This window comes from Mustela erminea, chromosome 5 (genome assembly GCF_009829155.1).
Source record: "Mustela erminea isolate mMusErm1 chromosome 5, mMusErm1.Pri, whole genome shotgun sequence".
NCBI classification, from domain to species: domain Eukaryota; kingdom Metazoa; phylum Chordata; class Mammalia; order Carnivora; family Mustelidae; genus Mustela; species Mustela erminea.
In genome coordinates, this window is record NC_045618.1 from 77,431,963 (window position 1) to 77,452,332 (window position 20,370).

General features: G+C 36.3%; 1 pseudogene; it reads left to right on the top strand.

Annotated features, from left to right (window-relative positions):
• The first annotated feature begins 288 nt into the window (after positions 1 to 288).
• Positions 289 to 10,360, top strand: LOC116589992 (annotated as a pseudogene).
• Positions 10,361 to 20,370: the final 10,010 nt, after the last annotated feature.

Below are 20,370 nucleotides of genomic sequence, written 5' to 3' on the forward strand. Positions count from 1 at the left end.
CTTTGATGGAAAAGTAATCAGGGAGGTGCCTTCAGTTTGAGGTCTTAACAAATAAAGAGTATTTAGGAGAAGATGGATTGAAATCTTATGTCTGAGTTTCTTTTGATGCAATCCTGTGGCTATCAGCTTTATGAGCCAACATCCACTCAGAAGACAAAAGTCAGACTTGTTATTTGAATTGCGAGATTTACCATAAAGAATGTTTAGCTCAGGGCACCTGGGTGGCTCAGTGGGTTAAAGCCTCTGCCTTCAGCTCAGGTCATGATTCCAGGGTCCTAGGATCGAGTCCCACATTGGACTCTCTGCTCGGCACTGAGCCTGCTTCCTCCTCTCTCTCTGCCTGCCTCTCTGCCTACTTGTGATCTCTGTCAAAGAAATAAATAAAATCTTAAAAAAAAAAAAATAGAATGTGTAGTTCAGGTATTGGAAAACTCCAAAGTCAAAGAGGGAATATGAAGGCATCAAGGAGATAGTAACAGCAGGAGCAGCTACTACCCCTAGGTTAGGGAGGGAAGAAATGGGGTTAAAATTTGTGTTAAAAGTTAGAAACTTGGAGATTGAGGGAGAAAGACAATTATCATATGGTCTCCCTGATATGAGAAAGTGGAGAAGCAACATGGGGGGTTAAGGAGGTAGGAGAAGAATAAATGAAACAAGATGGGTTCGGGAGGGAGACAAACCATAAGTGACTCTTAATCTCACAAAACAAAGTGAGGGTTGCTGGGGGGAGGGGTGTCGGGAGAGGGGGATGGAGTTATGGACATTGGGGAGGGTATGTGCTATGGTGAGTTCTGTGAAGTGTGTAAACCTGGTGATTCACAGACCTATGCCCCTGGGGATAAAAATGCATTATATGTTTATAAAAAATTTTTAAAAATTTTTAAATTAAAAAGAAAGAAAGAAAGAAACTTGGAGATTGAGAGGCACCAGAGAGGGTGGGCTTGCTGAGTCTCTGGGGATGCTGGGTCTCTGGCCAGCTGGTATCAGGTCAAAGAAGAGACTCTGCATCCAGAACCCAGACTTTGGGAAGGAGGAACCTGTCAGCTGGTGATGCTATCTCTGACAAGGTTCAGTGAGGCTGGTTTGGGGAAGTGTCAGAAAAATAGCAGACTGAAACACCTGTTGCTATTAGGAAAAAAATACATTGCTTCTAGAGTGAGGAAGCATTGTTAGGATAACAATGACAGGTGCAAAACATAAAATCAGGAATAGAAAATATATGGGGTGGGGGGAAATATATGGGAAGGAGCCTGTCCCTCTGCTCCACCCAGGCTCCTGGTCTCTCTCTAGTGCCTCCTACAGGCCAAGTGCAGGAGTCAAATGCAGTTTACAAGAAAACAGTTTACAGAATACCAACCCCAGCTTCCCAAAGCTCCCAGTGGCCATGTGGGCCTAACGCTGCCAGACCATAGCTTAGTAACTGACCTGGTCACTGTAACTTGATAGAGATTCACTGAACTGCTTCCCCAAATCAGGTACTTTTTTGAAAACAGACATATCTTAGATCTCTAACTTGTTCGCCTGCCAGTGGTTCACAGCTTGTATTTTTTACTGATATGATAGAGTAATTCAATACTGAACTTGAAACTGCAGGGGATAATGTAAGAACATTGCTGATTTGTTCCAGGAAGTGAGTGCATTCACACTCAAATTGTTCATGTGGATTGGGCCAATGTCCACTGGAGACTCCATTCACTTCTACTGCTAAACTTCCCCGTAGTCAATGGAACCATGGTTGCTGAAGAAATGCAGAGTTATTTACTGGAAATGCAGTCAAAATTCGGGGAAGATTCACAGTCTTTGAGCATGAATCATGTTTTAAGTTTCCATGATTGCTTCTAGAGTGTGAACCTCTGTGTGTGACTGAATTGTCAAGTATCTGCCATATCATTTCAAGATGATTTTATTCTGCCTGGTAGAATTATGTCTATCAAAAAGACAGAGTATCCTGCAACTTTGAATATAGACGGTGTAAGTACAGAAAATTCCAGAACGATTCTGCAATTGTTGGCTATATAACTATTTTTGGCTCTATAAAAGTGTGTTCTCTTTTAAAAATGATGAAACTAAATCTTATAGCCATCTGCTCATTATCCGACTAAAAAGTAAGGCATGCCCTCAAAATCTTGAGAAAAGTTTATTTTATTAAGTATCGAACAGAATTTTGTTGTAGTTTTGCAACTTCAATAACTAGCCTTAGAATTCCTTTTATATATAAAAAGTGAACTGTTTTTGATGAACTGTTTTTTTGTTTCTGTAAAAAAATCTACATACTATGTATTTGCTGTACATAAATAGCCAGAGTGATGGACAAGTTCACAGACAATCCCAAGCCTTTGAGGCTACACGTGTTTCAGAACTCAGAAGTTTTCCAATTTAAAAAAAAAAGTAGTATGGCACAGATACTCAAGTACCATTTGAAAATTCACATTAACTAACGTCAATAGAGTACGAATAGTCTCATGTCTATGCATACCAAATCAGGGTTTATTACCATGTAGTACCAGGTGAATTATAAGGAATCTTTTGATTTTTAGAACATGTCAGGTTTTGGAATTATAAATAAAGAGTTGTATTTATGACTACTGTCAAACAAGATATCTACATGTCTGGAAATTGGTCTATCCAATCGTGTAACCTCTAAATATGACCTGAGAAAGCTTCATAAATGTGATTTTTTAACAAACAGAAAAGACTTTAGCATGTTTATATGCAAAAGAAGAGAAATTGAGATTCAAAATTCAAGGGGTAGAAGTAATAGATGTCATAAGAAAATGAAAAATAAAAATAGAGAGATCCTTTTGCTTCTTTCACTTAAACCATCATCTGCTGAGTGACTTCTGTATGCCAGAATTGTGCCAGATATGGAAAATACAAAGACAAATAAGCCCCAGTTCCTGCCATCCAGAGGCCTCCAATAAAGTATGAAATTCAATAAAGTATGAAAAATTATCCTAGAAGGAAAATCCATAGATGTACAGTGGAACAAAAAGGATGAAATAATTGATTCTTTTCAGAAGAAAGAGTCAAAATATTTCATTGATAGATGATACTTGAAAAATAAATAATTATTTCTCAGGTTGGATGTGGGAGAACTGAAGGGAAGAAGATTACTTTTAGATAAGAGGAGTTAGTGAACTGTTAGTGCAGTTAGTGCACATGGTTGTGAGACTGTCATGAGAAATGTAGTCAACAGCATAGATAGAGTCCTCGATATCAATGCAAAACACTTTTGAGAGCCTACTGTATGGTCTACGTACACTGTACAATATGGTAGTCAGTGGGCATTTGTGGCTATGGCACACTTGAAATGTGACTTTTGGATAAGTAACTGAATTTTTAATTTTATTTAAATTTCTTTTTTTAAATGTGTTTATTACTTTACTTATAATAACCATAATAAACCCATTATATATTCACAAACTACATATCTGTTATAAAAATAGCAGTATTTTCCAAACTACTTTGGGATATCCCACCCTGAGATCATTTTTACTATGCTAGTAGACCCATTTCCTGGTTGAAAAAAAAAAAAAAAGTGGAGGGCATCTGATGGTGGGCCTGAAGTCATTTCAGTTCAACAAGGATGGTAGTTAGAAAGAAAACTGGACACATAGCTTAGAAAATTTAGGACACCTGGAACACATGATGACAATTAAACCTGACAAAGACAAACTACATACCGTAACTATCTCTCACCATATCTAATCCCAAGCTGAAGGAGGAGCTCCAGCGCATCCTCGTCGAAGAGATGAACCAGCCTTTGTGAGTTTCAGTAGCACATGGAACCTTGCACCTACCTGGAGAGACATGATCAGCCAATTTCTTTTTTTAATTTATGAAATATCTATTAATAGGTACAGAATTGATAGGCCATAAGGCAAAAACATTTTAGACTTTGCAGGTCATGTGGTTTGTAGTCACCTAGCTCTGTCATTGTAGCATGAAAATAGCAGAAGACAATATATAAACAAGTGTGTCTGGGTTCTAATACAACTTTATTTACCAAAACAGTTGGCATACTGAATCTGGCCTGTGGGCCACAATATGCCAACCATGCTTTGGAGTATAATCATAACTATTTTACATTCATATTCCAAATCCCACACAGATTCATCTAGTGGTCAGCACTAAACTTAAAACATACAGAGAAAAGATGTCTAGGATATAGAGTTCCACATTAGGTATGTTGACAGTACAAAATCACCAACCCATGTTCTCAAACTGTCTGCAATTATCCTGAGTTACTCATATAATTGGGGGGGGGGGACCAATAACTCATCAACACTATAAAAATATACCTGTGGTATATAGATAGACACTATTCATGTCTTTACGGCCCAGGGGAGTTTGGTAAATGCAAAGGAGAGGGCATGTGCCTGGCAGCATCACGGAACTTTTCATAAGGAATGTCATAAGAGTGATGAACTCTTCAAAGGACTCTGCCTTTCACAGGATAATTCCCATTGGGATAAATAATTCAAATGGGAATCCTTAACTCAAAGGTTTTTGGAGAATGATATTTTACCTCATTCTGTCCCATATAATGTGTATAGTTCAGTGTTTTTAAAAAATAATTTTTTAGTAGCACAACACTTTCTTCAGATGAAATCTTAATCAGAGGTGGGAATTAATAAAACATAAAGGGGGGCTTCTATGGGGAACTATAAAGAAATAAAGAGATTAAAGTTGAACACCACCAGTTGAAACCATGCTAGAGATGGGGGAGTATTTGCATTACAAAGGTGGCTATTCACTACAGGCCTTACCGATTTTCTTTTTTATATAAGTAGAATTTTAATACATTAAGGTACATCTATGTGTTATTATGAGCACTCCTCTCAGCCTATCCTGTATACTGGCTGTATACTTGTATATGTGAAGCTCAAACTCATGACCCTGAGATCAAGAGCCACACACTCTTCCAAATGAGTCCGCCAGGTGCCCCCATAGTTATTCTTAACCCTAATATTATCCTTTGGTCTGATAACTCAGGCTACCTTAATATCCTGGGACATCAAGATAAAGATATTCCCACAGCCAGATTTTCATTAATACTCTCCAAAATGGGGACAATTTTAATGATATGTCTAAAAACTATTATTTCCTATAATCTCTGGGCATGAGGGGTACATCAACAACACTGCTGAAGGAAGAACCATCCTTAAAAAACAAATTCAGATATTGCTACAGAACACAGATCACCTTCTGAAAAAGCACCTAAAGATCTGAAAATTCTCTCTCTGTATCCTCTAAACACCCAGTAGATCTGCAAGACAATTTGTTTGATTGACAAGAGAGAACTATTTCAAATGCCAGTGGGTAGCCTTCCAGCAAACAAGACTACAACAAGAATGTTTTCCCCCTACTGCTAATGGCTAATCCTGGCACTGAGCCTTTGGCTGCTGCTTCCCAACATGGGTATCCTTTTAGTAAATGTGCCTGCCACAGCTTGCCTCAAACAGATATGGCGTCAAAATGCAGAGAAAAGAAATGAGTTTAAGAAAGAGAAAACTGGGGGCGCCTGGGTGGCTCAGTGGGTTAAAGCCTCTGCCTTCGGCTCAGGTCATGATCCCAGGGTCCTGGGATCGAGCCCCACATCGGGCTCTCTGCTCAGCAGAGAGCCTGCTTCCTCCTCTCTCTCTCTCTCTCTCTGCCTGCCTCTCTGCCTACTTGTGATCTCTGTCTGTCAAATAAATAAATAAAATCTTTAAAAAAAAAAAAAAAAAGAAAGAGAAAACTGGTCTCTATTAGCCTCATATCCATTAGGGTGCAGGGTAGAGTCAGCTGGAAGGGCAAACAGGCATTTGCCCAGACAGAAAGTCCGTTTGTTCACTATGATAACATACAAGCTTCTGAAGACGAGATACCCTAATGCTCTAAGCCCCATCCATGTTTAAGTATAGAGTGCAATTCTCTTTTATTAGTACTTTTTTCTTTGTGGGCTTTTGATCTTAAGAATGGAAATACTCAGAAATCAAGGGCAACAAAAGAGCCTAACCAACATGGAGCCTATATAGCAGTCCATACCCTAAGATGAGAGCACAGTTGACAACAGAGATCCACATGAGTAAGCAGAGCTTGGAGAAAAATGCCCTGCATCGTGATTCCACAGCATTTGGACAAAGATTGCCTTTGGTCTCATGATCATAGCTGCTATTTGAAAACCCTGGTGCAGTTCTTGACTGTGCCTTTTAAGCTTAGAGTCATCTCAAAGCCTTTCCTCAAAGATAAATATAAAGCGTTATTAACCACCATCCAGAATGATAGTGTAAGGCAACCAAAAACATGATAAGGACTACCTAAGTCCCCGGTCTCAAAAGGCCAGTGTTCTAAAAGAGGCTTTGCAATATTTTCTGCATAAATTAGTGACACAATGAGTATAAGATTAAAATTGGGTCAAATCTAACCAATACTAATCAGGTAAAACTAATACATGGTCATAAAAATTGGAAAAATAAATATGCTTCTTTATGATTTCAAATGTCTGCAAGAAATGGTTAAATGATCTCGGGAAGGAATATTAACTTTTAAAAATAATATATGTCAGATGTTTTCAAAGGTTAGAAAATTGGTACTTGTCATACCAGAACAGGTAGGAAAATCAGAAATATGCACACCATCCAAAAGCACTATATTATGTGACTCTGGCATTCTTCCACCTAATGTATAATTAAATTACATTAGGCATTTATTGAAGCCCACTATGTACCCAGCATTGAACTAGATGCTAGAAATAGAAATACAAGTGACATTTATTTCTTGCTTTCAAAGTGGAGCTCATAATTTAATGGAGGAGATAGAACTCATTGAAGATTGAATACAAAGATGAAATTCCTGTTCGGTTGGGCTCACTTGACCCTACTATGGAAAACCCATCTTCCTTATTAGGCCACTTTGGTACTAAAGTGTTAAAAACATCATGTGATGAGTTATAAACAAAACAGTATGAACCAAATACTCTGGAAATGTTCCAAATGACATGGAAAGGTTTCACCAAGGTCAGAACAACTGAGCAGGGCCTCAGTCAGTGAAGAGCATTTACTCGGCTAAGAAGGAAAAAAGGAAAGGGGAGATTGGGTCAGCATGATCTATGGAGATTTGAGAGTATGTCACATCTGAAGAAAGATAGCCCATTGTGAACAACAGCTGGGGATATATAATAGGGATGGGGAAGTGGGAAGTAAATAAAGAATTGCAATTAGAGAATAAAGTAGCTAAATAATCTTTGGCCTAATAGGTTTCAGTGATATAATAAATCTATCTTCTGAACTTTATGTTTTTAAATTTGACAATGACAGAGCTCTTGGTTTTATTTAGAGTCCTTGTTTTCCTAAATGCCTCCATGTTATATCCATTTCACAATAAAACAAACCATAAAGGATAAATTCATAGCTACTCATCCTGACCAATGCATCAATAATTCTTTAACATAGAGTTCAGTAATTATATGTTTAAAAAAAAATAGTAAGAATTTGAAGATAAAAGTTCATGGACCTTTGCAGTGTATTTCTATCTGGAAGGTTAAAACAAGGCAAGTGTTAGGTGGAAGGGACTTAGAGTAAGAGAACGATAGTGAGGGGTGCCTGGGTGGCTCAGGTGGTTGAGCTGCTGACTCGTGATTTCAGATCACGTCAAGATCTCTGGGTCCTGGGATGTAGCCCCATGCCTGGCTCCATGCTCTGCTCTCTCTCTTTTTGTCCCTCTCCCTGCTCACTCACACACACTCTCTCTCTAATAATAAATAAATAAATAAATCTTTAAAAAAAATACTGAAAATGGAGAAAAAGAGATGACTCAGAGCGGTGCTTTAAAGTAAGAATCAAAATTAGTATAAAGAGAAGTAGATGCCCTACACTACAAATTCTGGGAGAACAGAACTCCCTCCTGCTACTGGGCAAGGTAAGACAAAGTGAGACAGTCGTTTGCATGAGCAGTCCTCACCTCCTTTGCCACCCTTCTGTGTTTGACTCTGTTGGCACATGACAACCTCTCTCTGGCTGGCTTCTTGTTAGATTCTGACACTCTGAGGTACTGGTGGATATTGGAAGATGAAAAAGAGGGGAAATAAATCTTTTTTTTCTTTCAAGCCTTCCTTTCAAGAGCAACTTCTGGCACCCACAGAGTAGAGTCTCTTCCTCGGTCCTGGTTCCAGTGTTCACATCCTCTCAGCAGTCCTAAAACCTGGCTGCCCAGAACACCCTTAGCATCACTGGTCCTGGCTTCTCAACAATTGCTCCATGGTTCAAGCACTGACTAGGTTCAAGCACTTTCTTGGGTGCCAGGCCTGTTTCATACACCAAGTCATAAGGTAGAGAAGTGTCCCTGACCTCTAAGAACATACCCCTTCTTCTCCTTTGTTTCCCAGACTTAAGGACATAAGCTTCATTCTGCATTCATCTCTGGATTACATCAGCTTCCGTTTTTTGTTCTCTTAACTCCTCAACACATTTGTAACCAGTCACCTAAGTCACCTCTGTTTGAAAAACAAAGCACTTTACTGACTAGACCCTAAATTATTCAATCCTTGTTAGCAAAAGTCAGCCCACAAAACAGATTCACCAAGATTAAATTCTTAGAGTGAGTTCCTGAGCTTTGTGACTTTAAATGCAGAGATGTCATAAATCCCACAGGAAAACAGGATACTTATAATCTATGGCATGCTTTGGATTCATGATTTCTTAAATTAACAACTGAGATTATTTGAGATCAATTGCCTATAGAAGGCAATAATTTGGGAGAACAGTTGGGTGTTACATTGAGTGCTTATGGTAGAAATGATTTTACGTACTATGGGGTGAAGTGTCTGCTTTTGGAGAGTTTACAGAAATAAAATCATAATCACAGGGCTTTAAACTCCTAGAACAAGACATCATCAAAAAGTATCCCTGAAAAAAATCACTTATTTTTTTCAGTGCCAGGCAGATATTGGATTATTTATTATTATTATTATTATTATTATTATTATTATTAAAACCACTAATCTCTTGCTGAAGATAGGGTAACAAATTTACCCAGGCAGTTGCCTTGTAAGAGGGTAACTGTTCTCCTTAAGATAAGGAGAACACCCATCATTATATCCCTAACTGGAATCTTTTTGCATATACCCCAATGGGAGCAAATACAAAACCTAACCCAGGAAAAAAGAAACACCAAAATAGTTACAACATTTCTCTAATTCTTATCAGCAGATACCTGGAGAATATGGAGGAAATAAATTCCAAGGGTGGTAAGCCAAGGAGAATAGAATATAATAATGCATGGAACCAGATTTTTTACTCTGGATACACTTATCTGAGATACTGAAATTAATGGGTTAACTTGAACAACTAGAAATGTTCTGATAGTTGGCTTTGTTAGTTTACTAAACCAGGACTCAGTGGGTAACCTGTATTCAATATTTAGATGAAAAAATTTCCCTAGCATAGAGAAAAGAATCCATAAACCTAGACAGATGGAAATGTTAGCATGGATTTACTATATATGATCCATCACATTTCCTCCCTATTTCTCAAGGGGTCCCAAAAGACATTCATTTTCCTAAGCATTAAAAAAAATGCTTTATTTTGGAGAGAACCAAATCATGTAAAAGCTCTGTGTGTCTGTCCTCTGAAGACTAAAGATGATAATGTTGAGAGATACCCCACTGACCCAAGTTTCCTGATTTCAATGGGAAACAAGAACTAAAGAGACAGAGGCCAAATAACAGAGAAAAGATGAGTTTACTTTAATGAAACGGGCAGAAGGAAACAATGACAATCAGACAGAAATCCCTGTTTGGATAGAAATATTTGATGGTAGTTAAAGAACTATGGTGTTCTTAGGAATGAAATAAGTAGATTTATTAACTAATCTATATATCTAAAAACAACTCTAGGAATCCAAAATGCCACTGTGGTACCATTTGTCAAAGTAGGAATTTATGAAGCTAGATAATATACAGAATTTGGACCTAGATTTGCGTTATAATATGTTCAGATACTCATGGTTATTTCTTCAGCTCTAGAATATATAACTGAAATAGATCAGTAGAATTTTCACATTGACTCCCTGACCCCTGGAGCGAGACACCCCAGAATATTAAAACAAAAGCAATACCTTATATTCATGGAAATTGACAAAATTATTGTTATCATTGAAACCTTAAAAACATTTTTTTCCTTTTTTCCTCCGTCCTGCTGTGTGTGGCTGACTGTTTCTGGCCATGTCTTCTCACAAGACTTTCAGAATCAAGTGATTCCTGGCCAAGAAACAAAAGCAGAATCATCCCATTCCCCAGTGGATCTGGATGAAAACTGGTAGTAAAATCAGGTACAACTCCAAGAGGAGGCACTGGAGAAGAACGAAGCAGGGCCTATAAGGCATCACATGTCATGAAATGACATACCTAACTGGCATCACGTATTTAATTAAACTGTGTGAAGATCATGGGTTCTATTCTATCACTCTGTAAATATCCTTCCTACCTGGCCAACAGACATGTTTTATTAGGGAAATGATTTTTCTGCTACTATGCCTTTGCACCAATAGGTTGGTTTGGTATTAAATTTGAGAAATTTTAGTGCTAAAAAAACAAACAAACAAAACGAACAAAATAAAAAACCTTGAAAAATATTACAGTGAGGGACGCCTGGGTGGCTCAGTTGGTTAAGCAGCTGCCTTCAGCTCAGGTCACGATCCCAGCATCCTGGGATCGAGTCTCACATCGGACTCCTTGCTCGGCGGGGAGCCCGCTTCTCCCTCTGCCTCCATCTGCCAGTGCGCTCTCTCTTTCTCTCTCTCTCTGACAAATAAATAAATAAATAAATAAAATCTTTAAAAAAAAAATATTACAGTGATGATATCTACCAACTCCCAGTATTCACATATGTACAAGAGACAGGTGGATGTTGAAGAATAACTATAGATTATGATAGATTTGATTATGTGCTGGTTCTAAGTGCATCTGATGATCTATATGTAGGATCTTCAGATATGGTCTAGATGTGAAGCAAATCAATTCAGAAATTAACTGTGTTATTTCCTCTATACCAATTATAAAGAATTGGAATATAAAGAACCAGAGCAATTTTCTATTACCAGGAAGGGTCAGCAACATACCTTCATTTTGGAGTTATATCAACTCTCTTGCTCTTTGTAAGCTAGTCTTCAAAGACCTTGATCATCTTGACATCCCACAGATATGTTAGTGAACTAAATGATATCTAAATAACTTTTATTTTTTAATTTCTTTAAAGATCTTATTTATTTATTTGAGAGAGAGCATGTGTGCATGCAGGAGCGAGGCTGGGGGAAGCAAAGGGGCAGGGAGAATGACAGACAGACTCTGTGCTGAGCTCAGAGCCTGACGTGGGGCTAGATCCCAGGATCCTGAGATCAAGACCTGAATCTGGAGCTTAAACAACTGAGCCACCCAGGTGAACCTCTGACTAACTTTTAAAATGCAATTGCACATATATTGTATTCTTTGGAGCTGTTGAAATAGCATTCATAATCTATTCTTCAAAGGTATGGTAGAAAGAAAAGCTACACAAGGTAATAAACTGACAACGTTCACTATTTCCTCCATGAAAATTAATCTAATTTTTTATATCTCTTTACTGGTTACTTTTTGTAAATTATACTTTCTTATAAAATTATTATTTCATCCATTTGTATCTTTTTCTTTTTTAACCACTAGCATGGACTAAGAGGTAAGTTTAGCCATCTATTACATGTTTATTTCTCTATCTTATAGTTTTTGTTTTATGAAGTTGAGACATTTGGCTCATAGATATTCAACACTATTATATTTTCATTGTGAATGACTCTTTTTAACATTACAGAGTGTTCTTTGTCACAGCTAATGCTTTTTGGCCAGAATTCTGCCTTGACTAATATCTTATGACTCCAGCTTTGCTTTTGTCTTGTATAATTTGCTTTCCTTTTATTTTCAGTCCTTCTAAATTACTTCTTTTAGTTATTTATCATGTATACTATGATACTGTGATTTATAAGAAATATATATTTGGTCTTGGTCCACGGTTTCCGGTATCTGACTCAAAGCTCTTAAAAGGCCTAGAATTTCCTGTGATAAGAGCAATAAAGGTGTCTTTTGTTTTGTTAATGAGGTGACTTGGAAAGCCCTTAGGTAACTTAAGAATGGGGAGCTGGCTGCCAGGAGAATCATTCATGTGATCAGAGGGTTGGAACTTTCAGTACCACCGCCCACCCCCCCCACACACATCTCTGGGGAGGAGAGAGGGGCTGGAGATTGAGTTCATTCACCAATGGCCAATGACTTAATCAATCATGCCTATGTTATGAAGCCTCAGTAAAAAATCAGAAGGAGAGCATTCAGAGAGCTTCCAGGTTGGTAAACACATGGAGATCTGGGAAGAGTGGCACACCTGGAGAGGGCATAGAAACTCTGAATTCTTTTTCCATATCTTGCCTTTGCAACTCTTTCATCTGCCTATTCCTGGGTTATATCCTTTTATAATAAACCAGTGATCTAGTAAACAAAATGTTTCTCTTTATTTTGTGCGTTGCTCTAGCAAAGTAATCAAACCCAAGGAGGGGGTTCTTTAAAACCTTCAATCTGTAGCTAATTGGTCAGAAACACAGGTGGCAACCTGGACTTGCAATTGGCATCTGGCAGGGGTGGATGGGGCAGCCTTGTAGGATGACCCCTTAACCTTTGGGATCTAATGCTATCTTTGAGTAGATAGTGTTGAAATTGAGTTAAATTGTATGACACTCAGCTGGCATTGGAAAATTGCTTGTTCGTGTGGGGAAAGTACACACACACACACACCCCTATACAAACACACATGTTGGAATTGGTGACCAGAATCTTTAATGTATAGAGAGTGTGTGTTTATATATATTTGTATAAAGTATTCTGCTTTCTTGAAAAATTTTTCTGAAACTATGTGAGTTATGTTCATTTATATTTATTGATAGTTCTGATCTTATTTCTATTATATAATTTAATGTTGTTGATCTTTTATAGATTTTTAAATACACTTAATATCCTGGTCTCCTTTCTTATTTTTTATGTGTAGTTCTTCTGGTAGTGAAGGAGGTTTGCCCTTTCGTTTTAATCATTGTTTCATAATTATGACTTTATATCATGTCATTACTTATCTATGTCTTTTGACATAATTATCCCTACTTTGAATAATGATAAAATAGTGTTCCATTTTATTTCTTCTTCTCTACTTCCTAATTTAAGTTGATAATATTAACTGTAACAATATTTATGTTTATATTTTTAAATACGTCTATAATTACATTACTGGTTTTTCAGCTCTGAAGGATTTAACTCCTATCTAACAGAGCACCTTTGTTTTTTGTTTTGTTTTTAAAGATTTTATTTATTTAACAGACAGAGATCACAGGTAGGCAGAGAGGCAGGCAGAGAGAGAAGAGGAAGCAGGCTCCCTGCGGAGCAGAGAGCCCAATGCGGGGCTTGATCCCAGGACCCTGGGATCACGACCTGAGCCGAAGGCAGAGGCTTTAACCCACTGAGCCACCCAGGTGCCCCTAACAGAGCACCTTTGTAATCAGTGATCTTATCTTTCATGTTGTTTCCTCCTCCTTTCCAATTTTAGTTAGCTGTCTCATTTCTACATATATAGGCATATAACTTTCACATTCTGTTCTGTCACCATAAGCCCCACATTTGTTTGAGTCCTGGTTTTATAGTTACATATGTTCAATACTCAACAAAATAATGTCATGAATTCTTTTGCCACAATTTCCCCAGCTCATCTCTTGGTTTAAATTAATTTTCCAGTGGTTGTTCTCAAGAAAGGCTCATGGGAAAATATTCCTTGGTTTTTTACATATTCAAACTTGTTTATCTGAGGTCTTTATACTTGAAGAACATCTTGGTTGAATAAAAAAAAATCCTTGGCTCACGATTTCTTCCCCTGAGTATTTTGTAGCTCTTCCCCTCTGTCTGTTGCTGTGGAGAAATCTATGGATGGCTAGATTCTTTTCCCCCTTACAAGTCTCTTGTTCTTTTTATACCACTACCCAAAAGATTCCTTCCTTATCTTTAGAGTCCAAGTAATTTACTTAGCCATGTCCTAATATTGAGTTTTCTGGTCAGGGTTTTTTTCCCCATAAAATATGCCTTTGCAATGTACAGATTCCAGTGTTGCTTCATCTTGTTTTTTAAATCTCAAGAAAGCTTTTTTGAATAATATCTTGAACTTAATTTCTGTTCCTTTGTTTTGACTTTATTTTTCAGATACTGCAGCTATGCATCATTTAAATATCTATTTCTTGCCTTCTAGAATGTCTTTGGTCCTCTTTGCTCAGTAATTTTGAGAAGATTTTATGTGTATTTTCATGTTTATGAATTATATGTGTCCCCTAATTTTAATGAAGATAGAGAATGTGGGTCTTTTTTTTTTCCATTTAAAAAAATTGCTGTTAATTTTGAGCAATTTCCAAAGAGAGATGGTGTCTTATGAAACCACGTTTATAAAAGAAGGCCCTCCAAGTATTTAAATTAAAATCAGTAACAATCTATAACCACTGCTATTTAAAGTTTTACCTGCAGATCCCGGTACACAGTAAGGAATAAGAAAAAATGTCACAAAGATTGAAAAGGAAAAAATAAATGGTCATTACTCACAAATGTATGACTTTTTACATAGAAAACACAAGATAATTTGCTTATAAATTATTAAAATTAATAAAAGTTTAAAGGGAGCTAGAGAAAATACAAATAAATATTCAATTTCATGTCTGTGCCACAAAAACAAACAGTACAAAAATGCAATTCAAAAAATTTACAATAGCAACAAAATATGTAAGGTACCTACAAACAAGTCTTAAAAAATGTAAAGAAGGCAAAGACCTATATGGAGAAAATTACAAAACTCTATAGAACAACAGTAAAGAGACCTAAGTAAAAGAGAGTCATCTAATCTTAATGGTTAAGACTACTCAATATAAAGAGGTCAAACCTGCCCACATTGAGCCAAAGATTTAATAATTTTAAAATCATAGGCATGGCTGGATCTTATAAGGAGATCAATAAATTAATACTAAAATGCATATGGAGTTCTAAAGAAGAAGAAAAAGTGGAAGAGCCTCGCCCTACAAATTATCAAGACATTAGGAATTTACAGTAACAGTACAGTATGATATTGGCATAGGGATAGACAAATATCCAACAGAGAGCCTGGAAACATGCCTATGTATGTAAATTTGTTATATGACAGAGGTTGCATTGCAAAGCTGTGAGAAAATGAGGAACTGTTTAATGAATGGTGCTGATATAATTAATTGCCCATATGGAAAACAAGTCTATTGTACTCCGACTTCAATTCCAGAGAGATTAAGATTTACATGTGAAAGTACACCTCTTTCAAAACTCAAAAGATAATATAGAAGATTATCTATATGACTTTAGAATAAGGAATGATGTCCTAAATAAGACACCAAAACTATTAACTGGAAAAGAAAAGATAATAAATATAACCACATTATAATTTCAAAACCCCCATTCATCAAATGACATCATTCAAAGAGCAAAACAATAAGCCACAAAACAGGAGAAGATACTACAACACATTTAGCCAATAAGGGAGTTTTTCCATTAAATTGATAGAAAGAAAAATCCATGTAACAACATGGAAAAAACAAATCACAGAAGACTACACACAGTGTATAAGCATTTTTGATAAAGCTCTAAAACAAGCAAAAGAAAACAAATCCTGTTTAAGGTTACATAGGTTTGGGATGCAACTTTTTTTTTTTTTCAAGAAAAGGAAAATAAATAAAAAATGCAAATCAGTATATCAGTTACCTCTAAGATGAGGAGATAGAAATGGATAAAAGTGGAAGCATATAGATAATAAATTCAATGGTATTGATCATTTTTAAGTTCTTTATTTGGATAATGCTTCCTGGTACTTCTAAGTATTTAAAGAAATCCCTAAAGATTTTTTTGTATGTTTTATATCTTAAATATATATTACTTATATTCTTCTTAAAATCAAATATATTTTTGAATTATAATATATGCACAGAAATATGCATAAATCATTAAGTATATAGGTCATTTATCACATTTATCACAAATTGGTCGCATCCATGTAACTACCACCTAGATTAAGAAATAGCACCTTATTATCACAAACCAAAAGCCTCTCCCTTCTCATTACCTTTAACTTCCTCCCGCAATAACCAATCTCAAATATTCTTTTGTTTGTATGTAAATGTATATAAAAATATCATGAAGAATGTTAAGCAAGGAGAGCATGTTTCTGCTGAAATCAATTATTTCCAGGAAAATTTTCATTTTCAACCAGGCAATAAATTTTATATAAAAAAGAAGGAAGAGGACACCTACCCTGCACACAGATCAAATTACTATACCCTATTAGTCAAAGGGATGATAAAAGATAATAGTTAAAGCCCCCTAATACTTCCTGAGAAACTACTATCATAGTTTGGTCTCAATTAAATTCTGAGATTAGGTCTAAAGCCTTTCTGCTTGAGAGCTCATCAATGTTTGAACACAACTATACTATGTCTCCAAATCTTTTCTTTTCTGAGAAATCTATGCTCTAGTTTCTTTAGCCAGTCTTTATGCAAGTTCCATTTTTATAGAACCTTACCATATGGGTGTTTTCCTTTGGGCATATGGCAATTTGAAAATGCCTGTCTTAAAAACATGATGCCAAGAACTAAATCCAATATATCAGCTGTGCCTATTGCAGAATCCACTGGGACTAATACCTTCTTGGTATTACATAGTATTAATTAAACTTATATTAACCATATTTTTTATACCAGCCTTTCTTATATCCATGCTTGGTCTTGTCTTGTCCATCTTTGATTGTCATGTCCTAGTGTTATTGTTTAGGAGACTAACTGACATTGAATCCTAAATATATATGGTGACCACATTCCAATTATAAAAAAAAACACACATATTATTTTGTTTTCACAAAGTCACCTGAGAAAGGATGAGGACTATTATTTCCTTTCAAAAATTAGAGAAACTAAAAATCAGAAACATAGAAACAATTTGCCCCAAATGAGTTTTATTAAGTGGTAGATCCCACTCTTGAGCCAACATATTTTGGCTAGGGTTCTTTTCTAGGGTTCTTTTCATGAAAGACACCATCTTTCTTATGCTAGATTGTTTTAGACTAATAAACTTATCTTTTAGAAACCCATTAACTATAAAAGACCTAGAGTGGAAAAATGTGTCCAGAGAAGAATACCAAGATCAATCACTTTCATAAGTAAGTGCTAACAATATTAGTAATCCCCAGAACCACGCAGAAAGAATTACAATAGACATTTTGATAGCATAAGTCACATAACACACATGTTATGGCAAATAATTAGATCATCTTGGCTTCAATTTAGGAAATTGTCAAAGTTTTCACAACCCTCTTAACTTGTAGTGCAACTCACATGTTGATGTTTCTGTCCATTGCAAGAAATACAGCAGGCTGAGATTGGGCAATCTAGGTCAGATTTACTGGCAGAAAGCCTGAAAAGTCATGCAACAGATTCCTCAGAGGCAGTTTTACAAGGAAATTCGGGACGGAAGCAGCGCTCTGAAGCATGTGTAAAGGGCAAGTCTGTGTACATGAAATGTAACAAAGTAGATGTTTCATATATCTCGACTTGGCACCTTTCCCATAGATATACAATGAAAGATGGCAATGATCTGTGTGACTTTACCAGTCATCATGGAACTCAAAGTGATTGGTGGTTCTTCAAATTAAAGGAATTTAACTTGAAAGCTAAATATACTAATTGAAAAGAAGAATCAAGAGCTAGGATGAAACAAACCGCAAGTGACTCTTAATCTCATAAAACAAACTAAGGGTTGCTGGGGGGAGGGGGGTTGGGAGAAGGGGGGTGGGGTTATGGACATTGGGGAGGGTATGTGCTATGGTGTGCTGTGAAGTGTGTAAACCTGGCAATTTACAGACCTGTACCCCTGGGGATAAAAATATATTATATGTTTATAAAAAATAAAATAAAAAAATAAAATAAATTATTAAAAAAAAAAAGCTAGGATGAAAAATGAACAGAAACTAGTGTGTGCCCTTGGTGAAGTCATTTCCCTATTCTAGAACTTTATTTAGCATCTGTAAATTAAAGTATAAAAAAACTCAGCAGAACTTTTTTCAAAGTAAAACCTCAAAGAATGTGCCAATATACCAGATAAAACTGATGTAAAGAGAGAATGGAAAACCAATGGAATCCTAAGGTCCAGGAAACAAACAAACAAACAAACAAACAAAAAAACGAAAATACACTGGAATAGTTCCATATAGAGCTAAGCTCTAAGTTCCAGTAGCACTAATACATCACACTGTCCTCATGAATTGAAAATGAGTCTGCATAGTCAATACTATAGGCATGATATAATTGGGCAAGAAATGGCATAAATAGTCATGGGTAATATCAGATTTGTACTGAGAAGTGACTTCTGGCCACTGTATATGGTGAAAGAACAAACAACTGGAGACCATTTGCAAAATTCAATCTCAGCGAGATTGACCAGAACCTGACCAGCTAAGTAGCCCATCCTGGGAGACCGTCTTCCTTTCCCAGTAGAACTCGTATTTTGCAAAAAAAAAAAAAAAAAAAAAAAAGAACTCGTATTTTGCAATTCTCGTCTTCCAATTTTTTTTCCTAGTATTATCAGCAAGTCTATAAGCCAGATTTACAAGTTCATAATTCTTTTCTAAAAACCTCAAAAAAGCTAAATAGAGATAAAAACCTACTAGAGGGAGGACAGTCAAGATAGTGGAGGAGTAACAGACCGAGATGACCTCAGGTCGAAGGAGGTCAGTTAGTTAGGAAAACATTCCAAACACTGACAAACCCAAAAGGAGATTGAAGAGAAGAGCAGCAATTCTAGAAATAGAAAATCGACCACTTTCTGAAAGGTAAAACATGTGGAGAAGTGAATCCGAAACAAGGGGAAGATAGAACGCTGGGAGAGGGTCCAGCTCCTGGCAAGCAGTGGAGGCAACGGAGCACAAAATCCAATATTTCAGAAGTCTGCTCCACTGAGGAACATTTCTCTCTATATATATATATTAGACTAGTGAATAGAACAGAGCCACCCACCTGATTTGGGGTATATTTTGGTCTCTTAGAAGAAACTACCCCCCAAAATTTTAAAGGCAGAAAAACTTTTATATATACACAAAGAAAGGAAGAAAAACTTTTATATATACACAAAAATAAGGTAAACACAGTAAAGGGATGGAATATGACTGTAAATTTGAAAATTTAAAAAAGCATTTCTTGAAAAGGAATTGATAAGATAAGTTAGTTGGAAAATGAAAGAAAAAGACCATGGAGAGAATTTGCTCTGGCTGGACACTAGAACAAAGCCCTGTGCTACATTTAGGGTGTATTTTGATCTATGGAAGATATTAAAGAAACCCTGTCTGGAGAAATAAAAGCTCTTTCTGAGATATAAAAAAAACTAAAATCTAACCAAGCTGAAATTAAAAAAAGTTACTAAAGAGGTGCAATTAAAAATGGAGGCTCTTAGTGCTAAAATAAATGAGGCAGAAGAGAGTTAGTGATATAGAAGACCAAATGATGCAGAATAAAGACGCTAAAAAGAAGAGAAACAAATGATTACTCGACCACAGGTGGAGAATTTGAGAGATAAGTGATACCATAAGATGAAAAAATATTAGAATAATTGAGATTCCAGAAGAAGAAGGCAGAGAGAGGGGAGCAGAAGGTATATTGGAGTGAATTATGGTAAAGAATTCCCCAAATATGGCAAAGGGAACAAGCATTAAAATCCAGGAAGCACAGAGAACCCACCTCAAAATCAATAAAAATAGGTCCACATCTTGTCATCTAATAGTAAGACAAAGTGAAACTTTGTCTTAGTGACAAAGAGAAAATCCTGAAAGCAGCTCAGGACAAGAAGTCTGTAACATACAAACCAGGACTACAGGAAATATTGAAAGGGGTCCTCTAAGCAAAGAAAGAGCCTAAAAGTAGTAGATGAGAAAGGAACAGAGACAATATACAGTAAGAGGCACCTTACAGGCAATATAATGGTACTTAATTCATATCTTTCAATAGTTACCCTAAATGTAAATGGGCTAAATGCCCCAATCAAAAAAACGCAGGGTATCAGAATGGATTAAAAAAAAAAATCAATATGCTGTCTACAAGAAACTCATTTTAGTCCCAAAGACACCTCCAGATTTAAAGTGAGGGGGTGGAAAACAATTTACCATGCTAATGGACATCAAAAGAAAACTGGAGTGGCAATCCTTATATCAGATAAATTAGATTTTAAGCAAAAGACTACAATAAGAGATGAGAAAGGACACTATATCATACTCAAAGGGTCTCTCC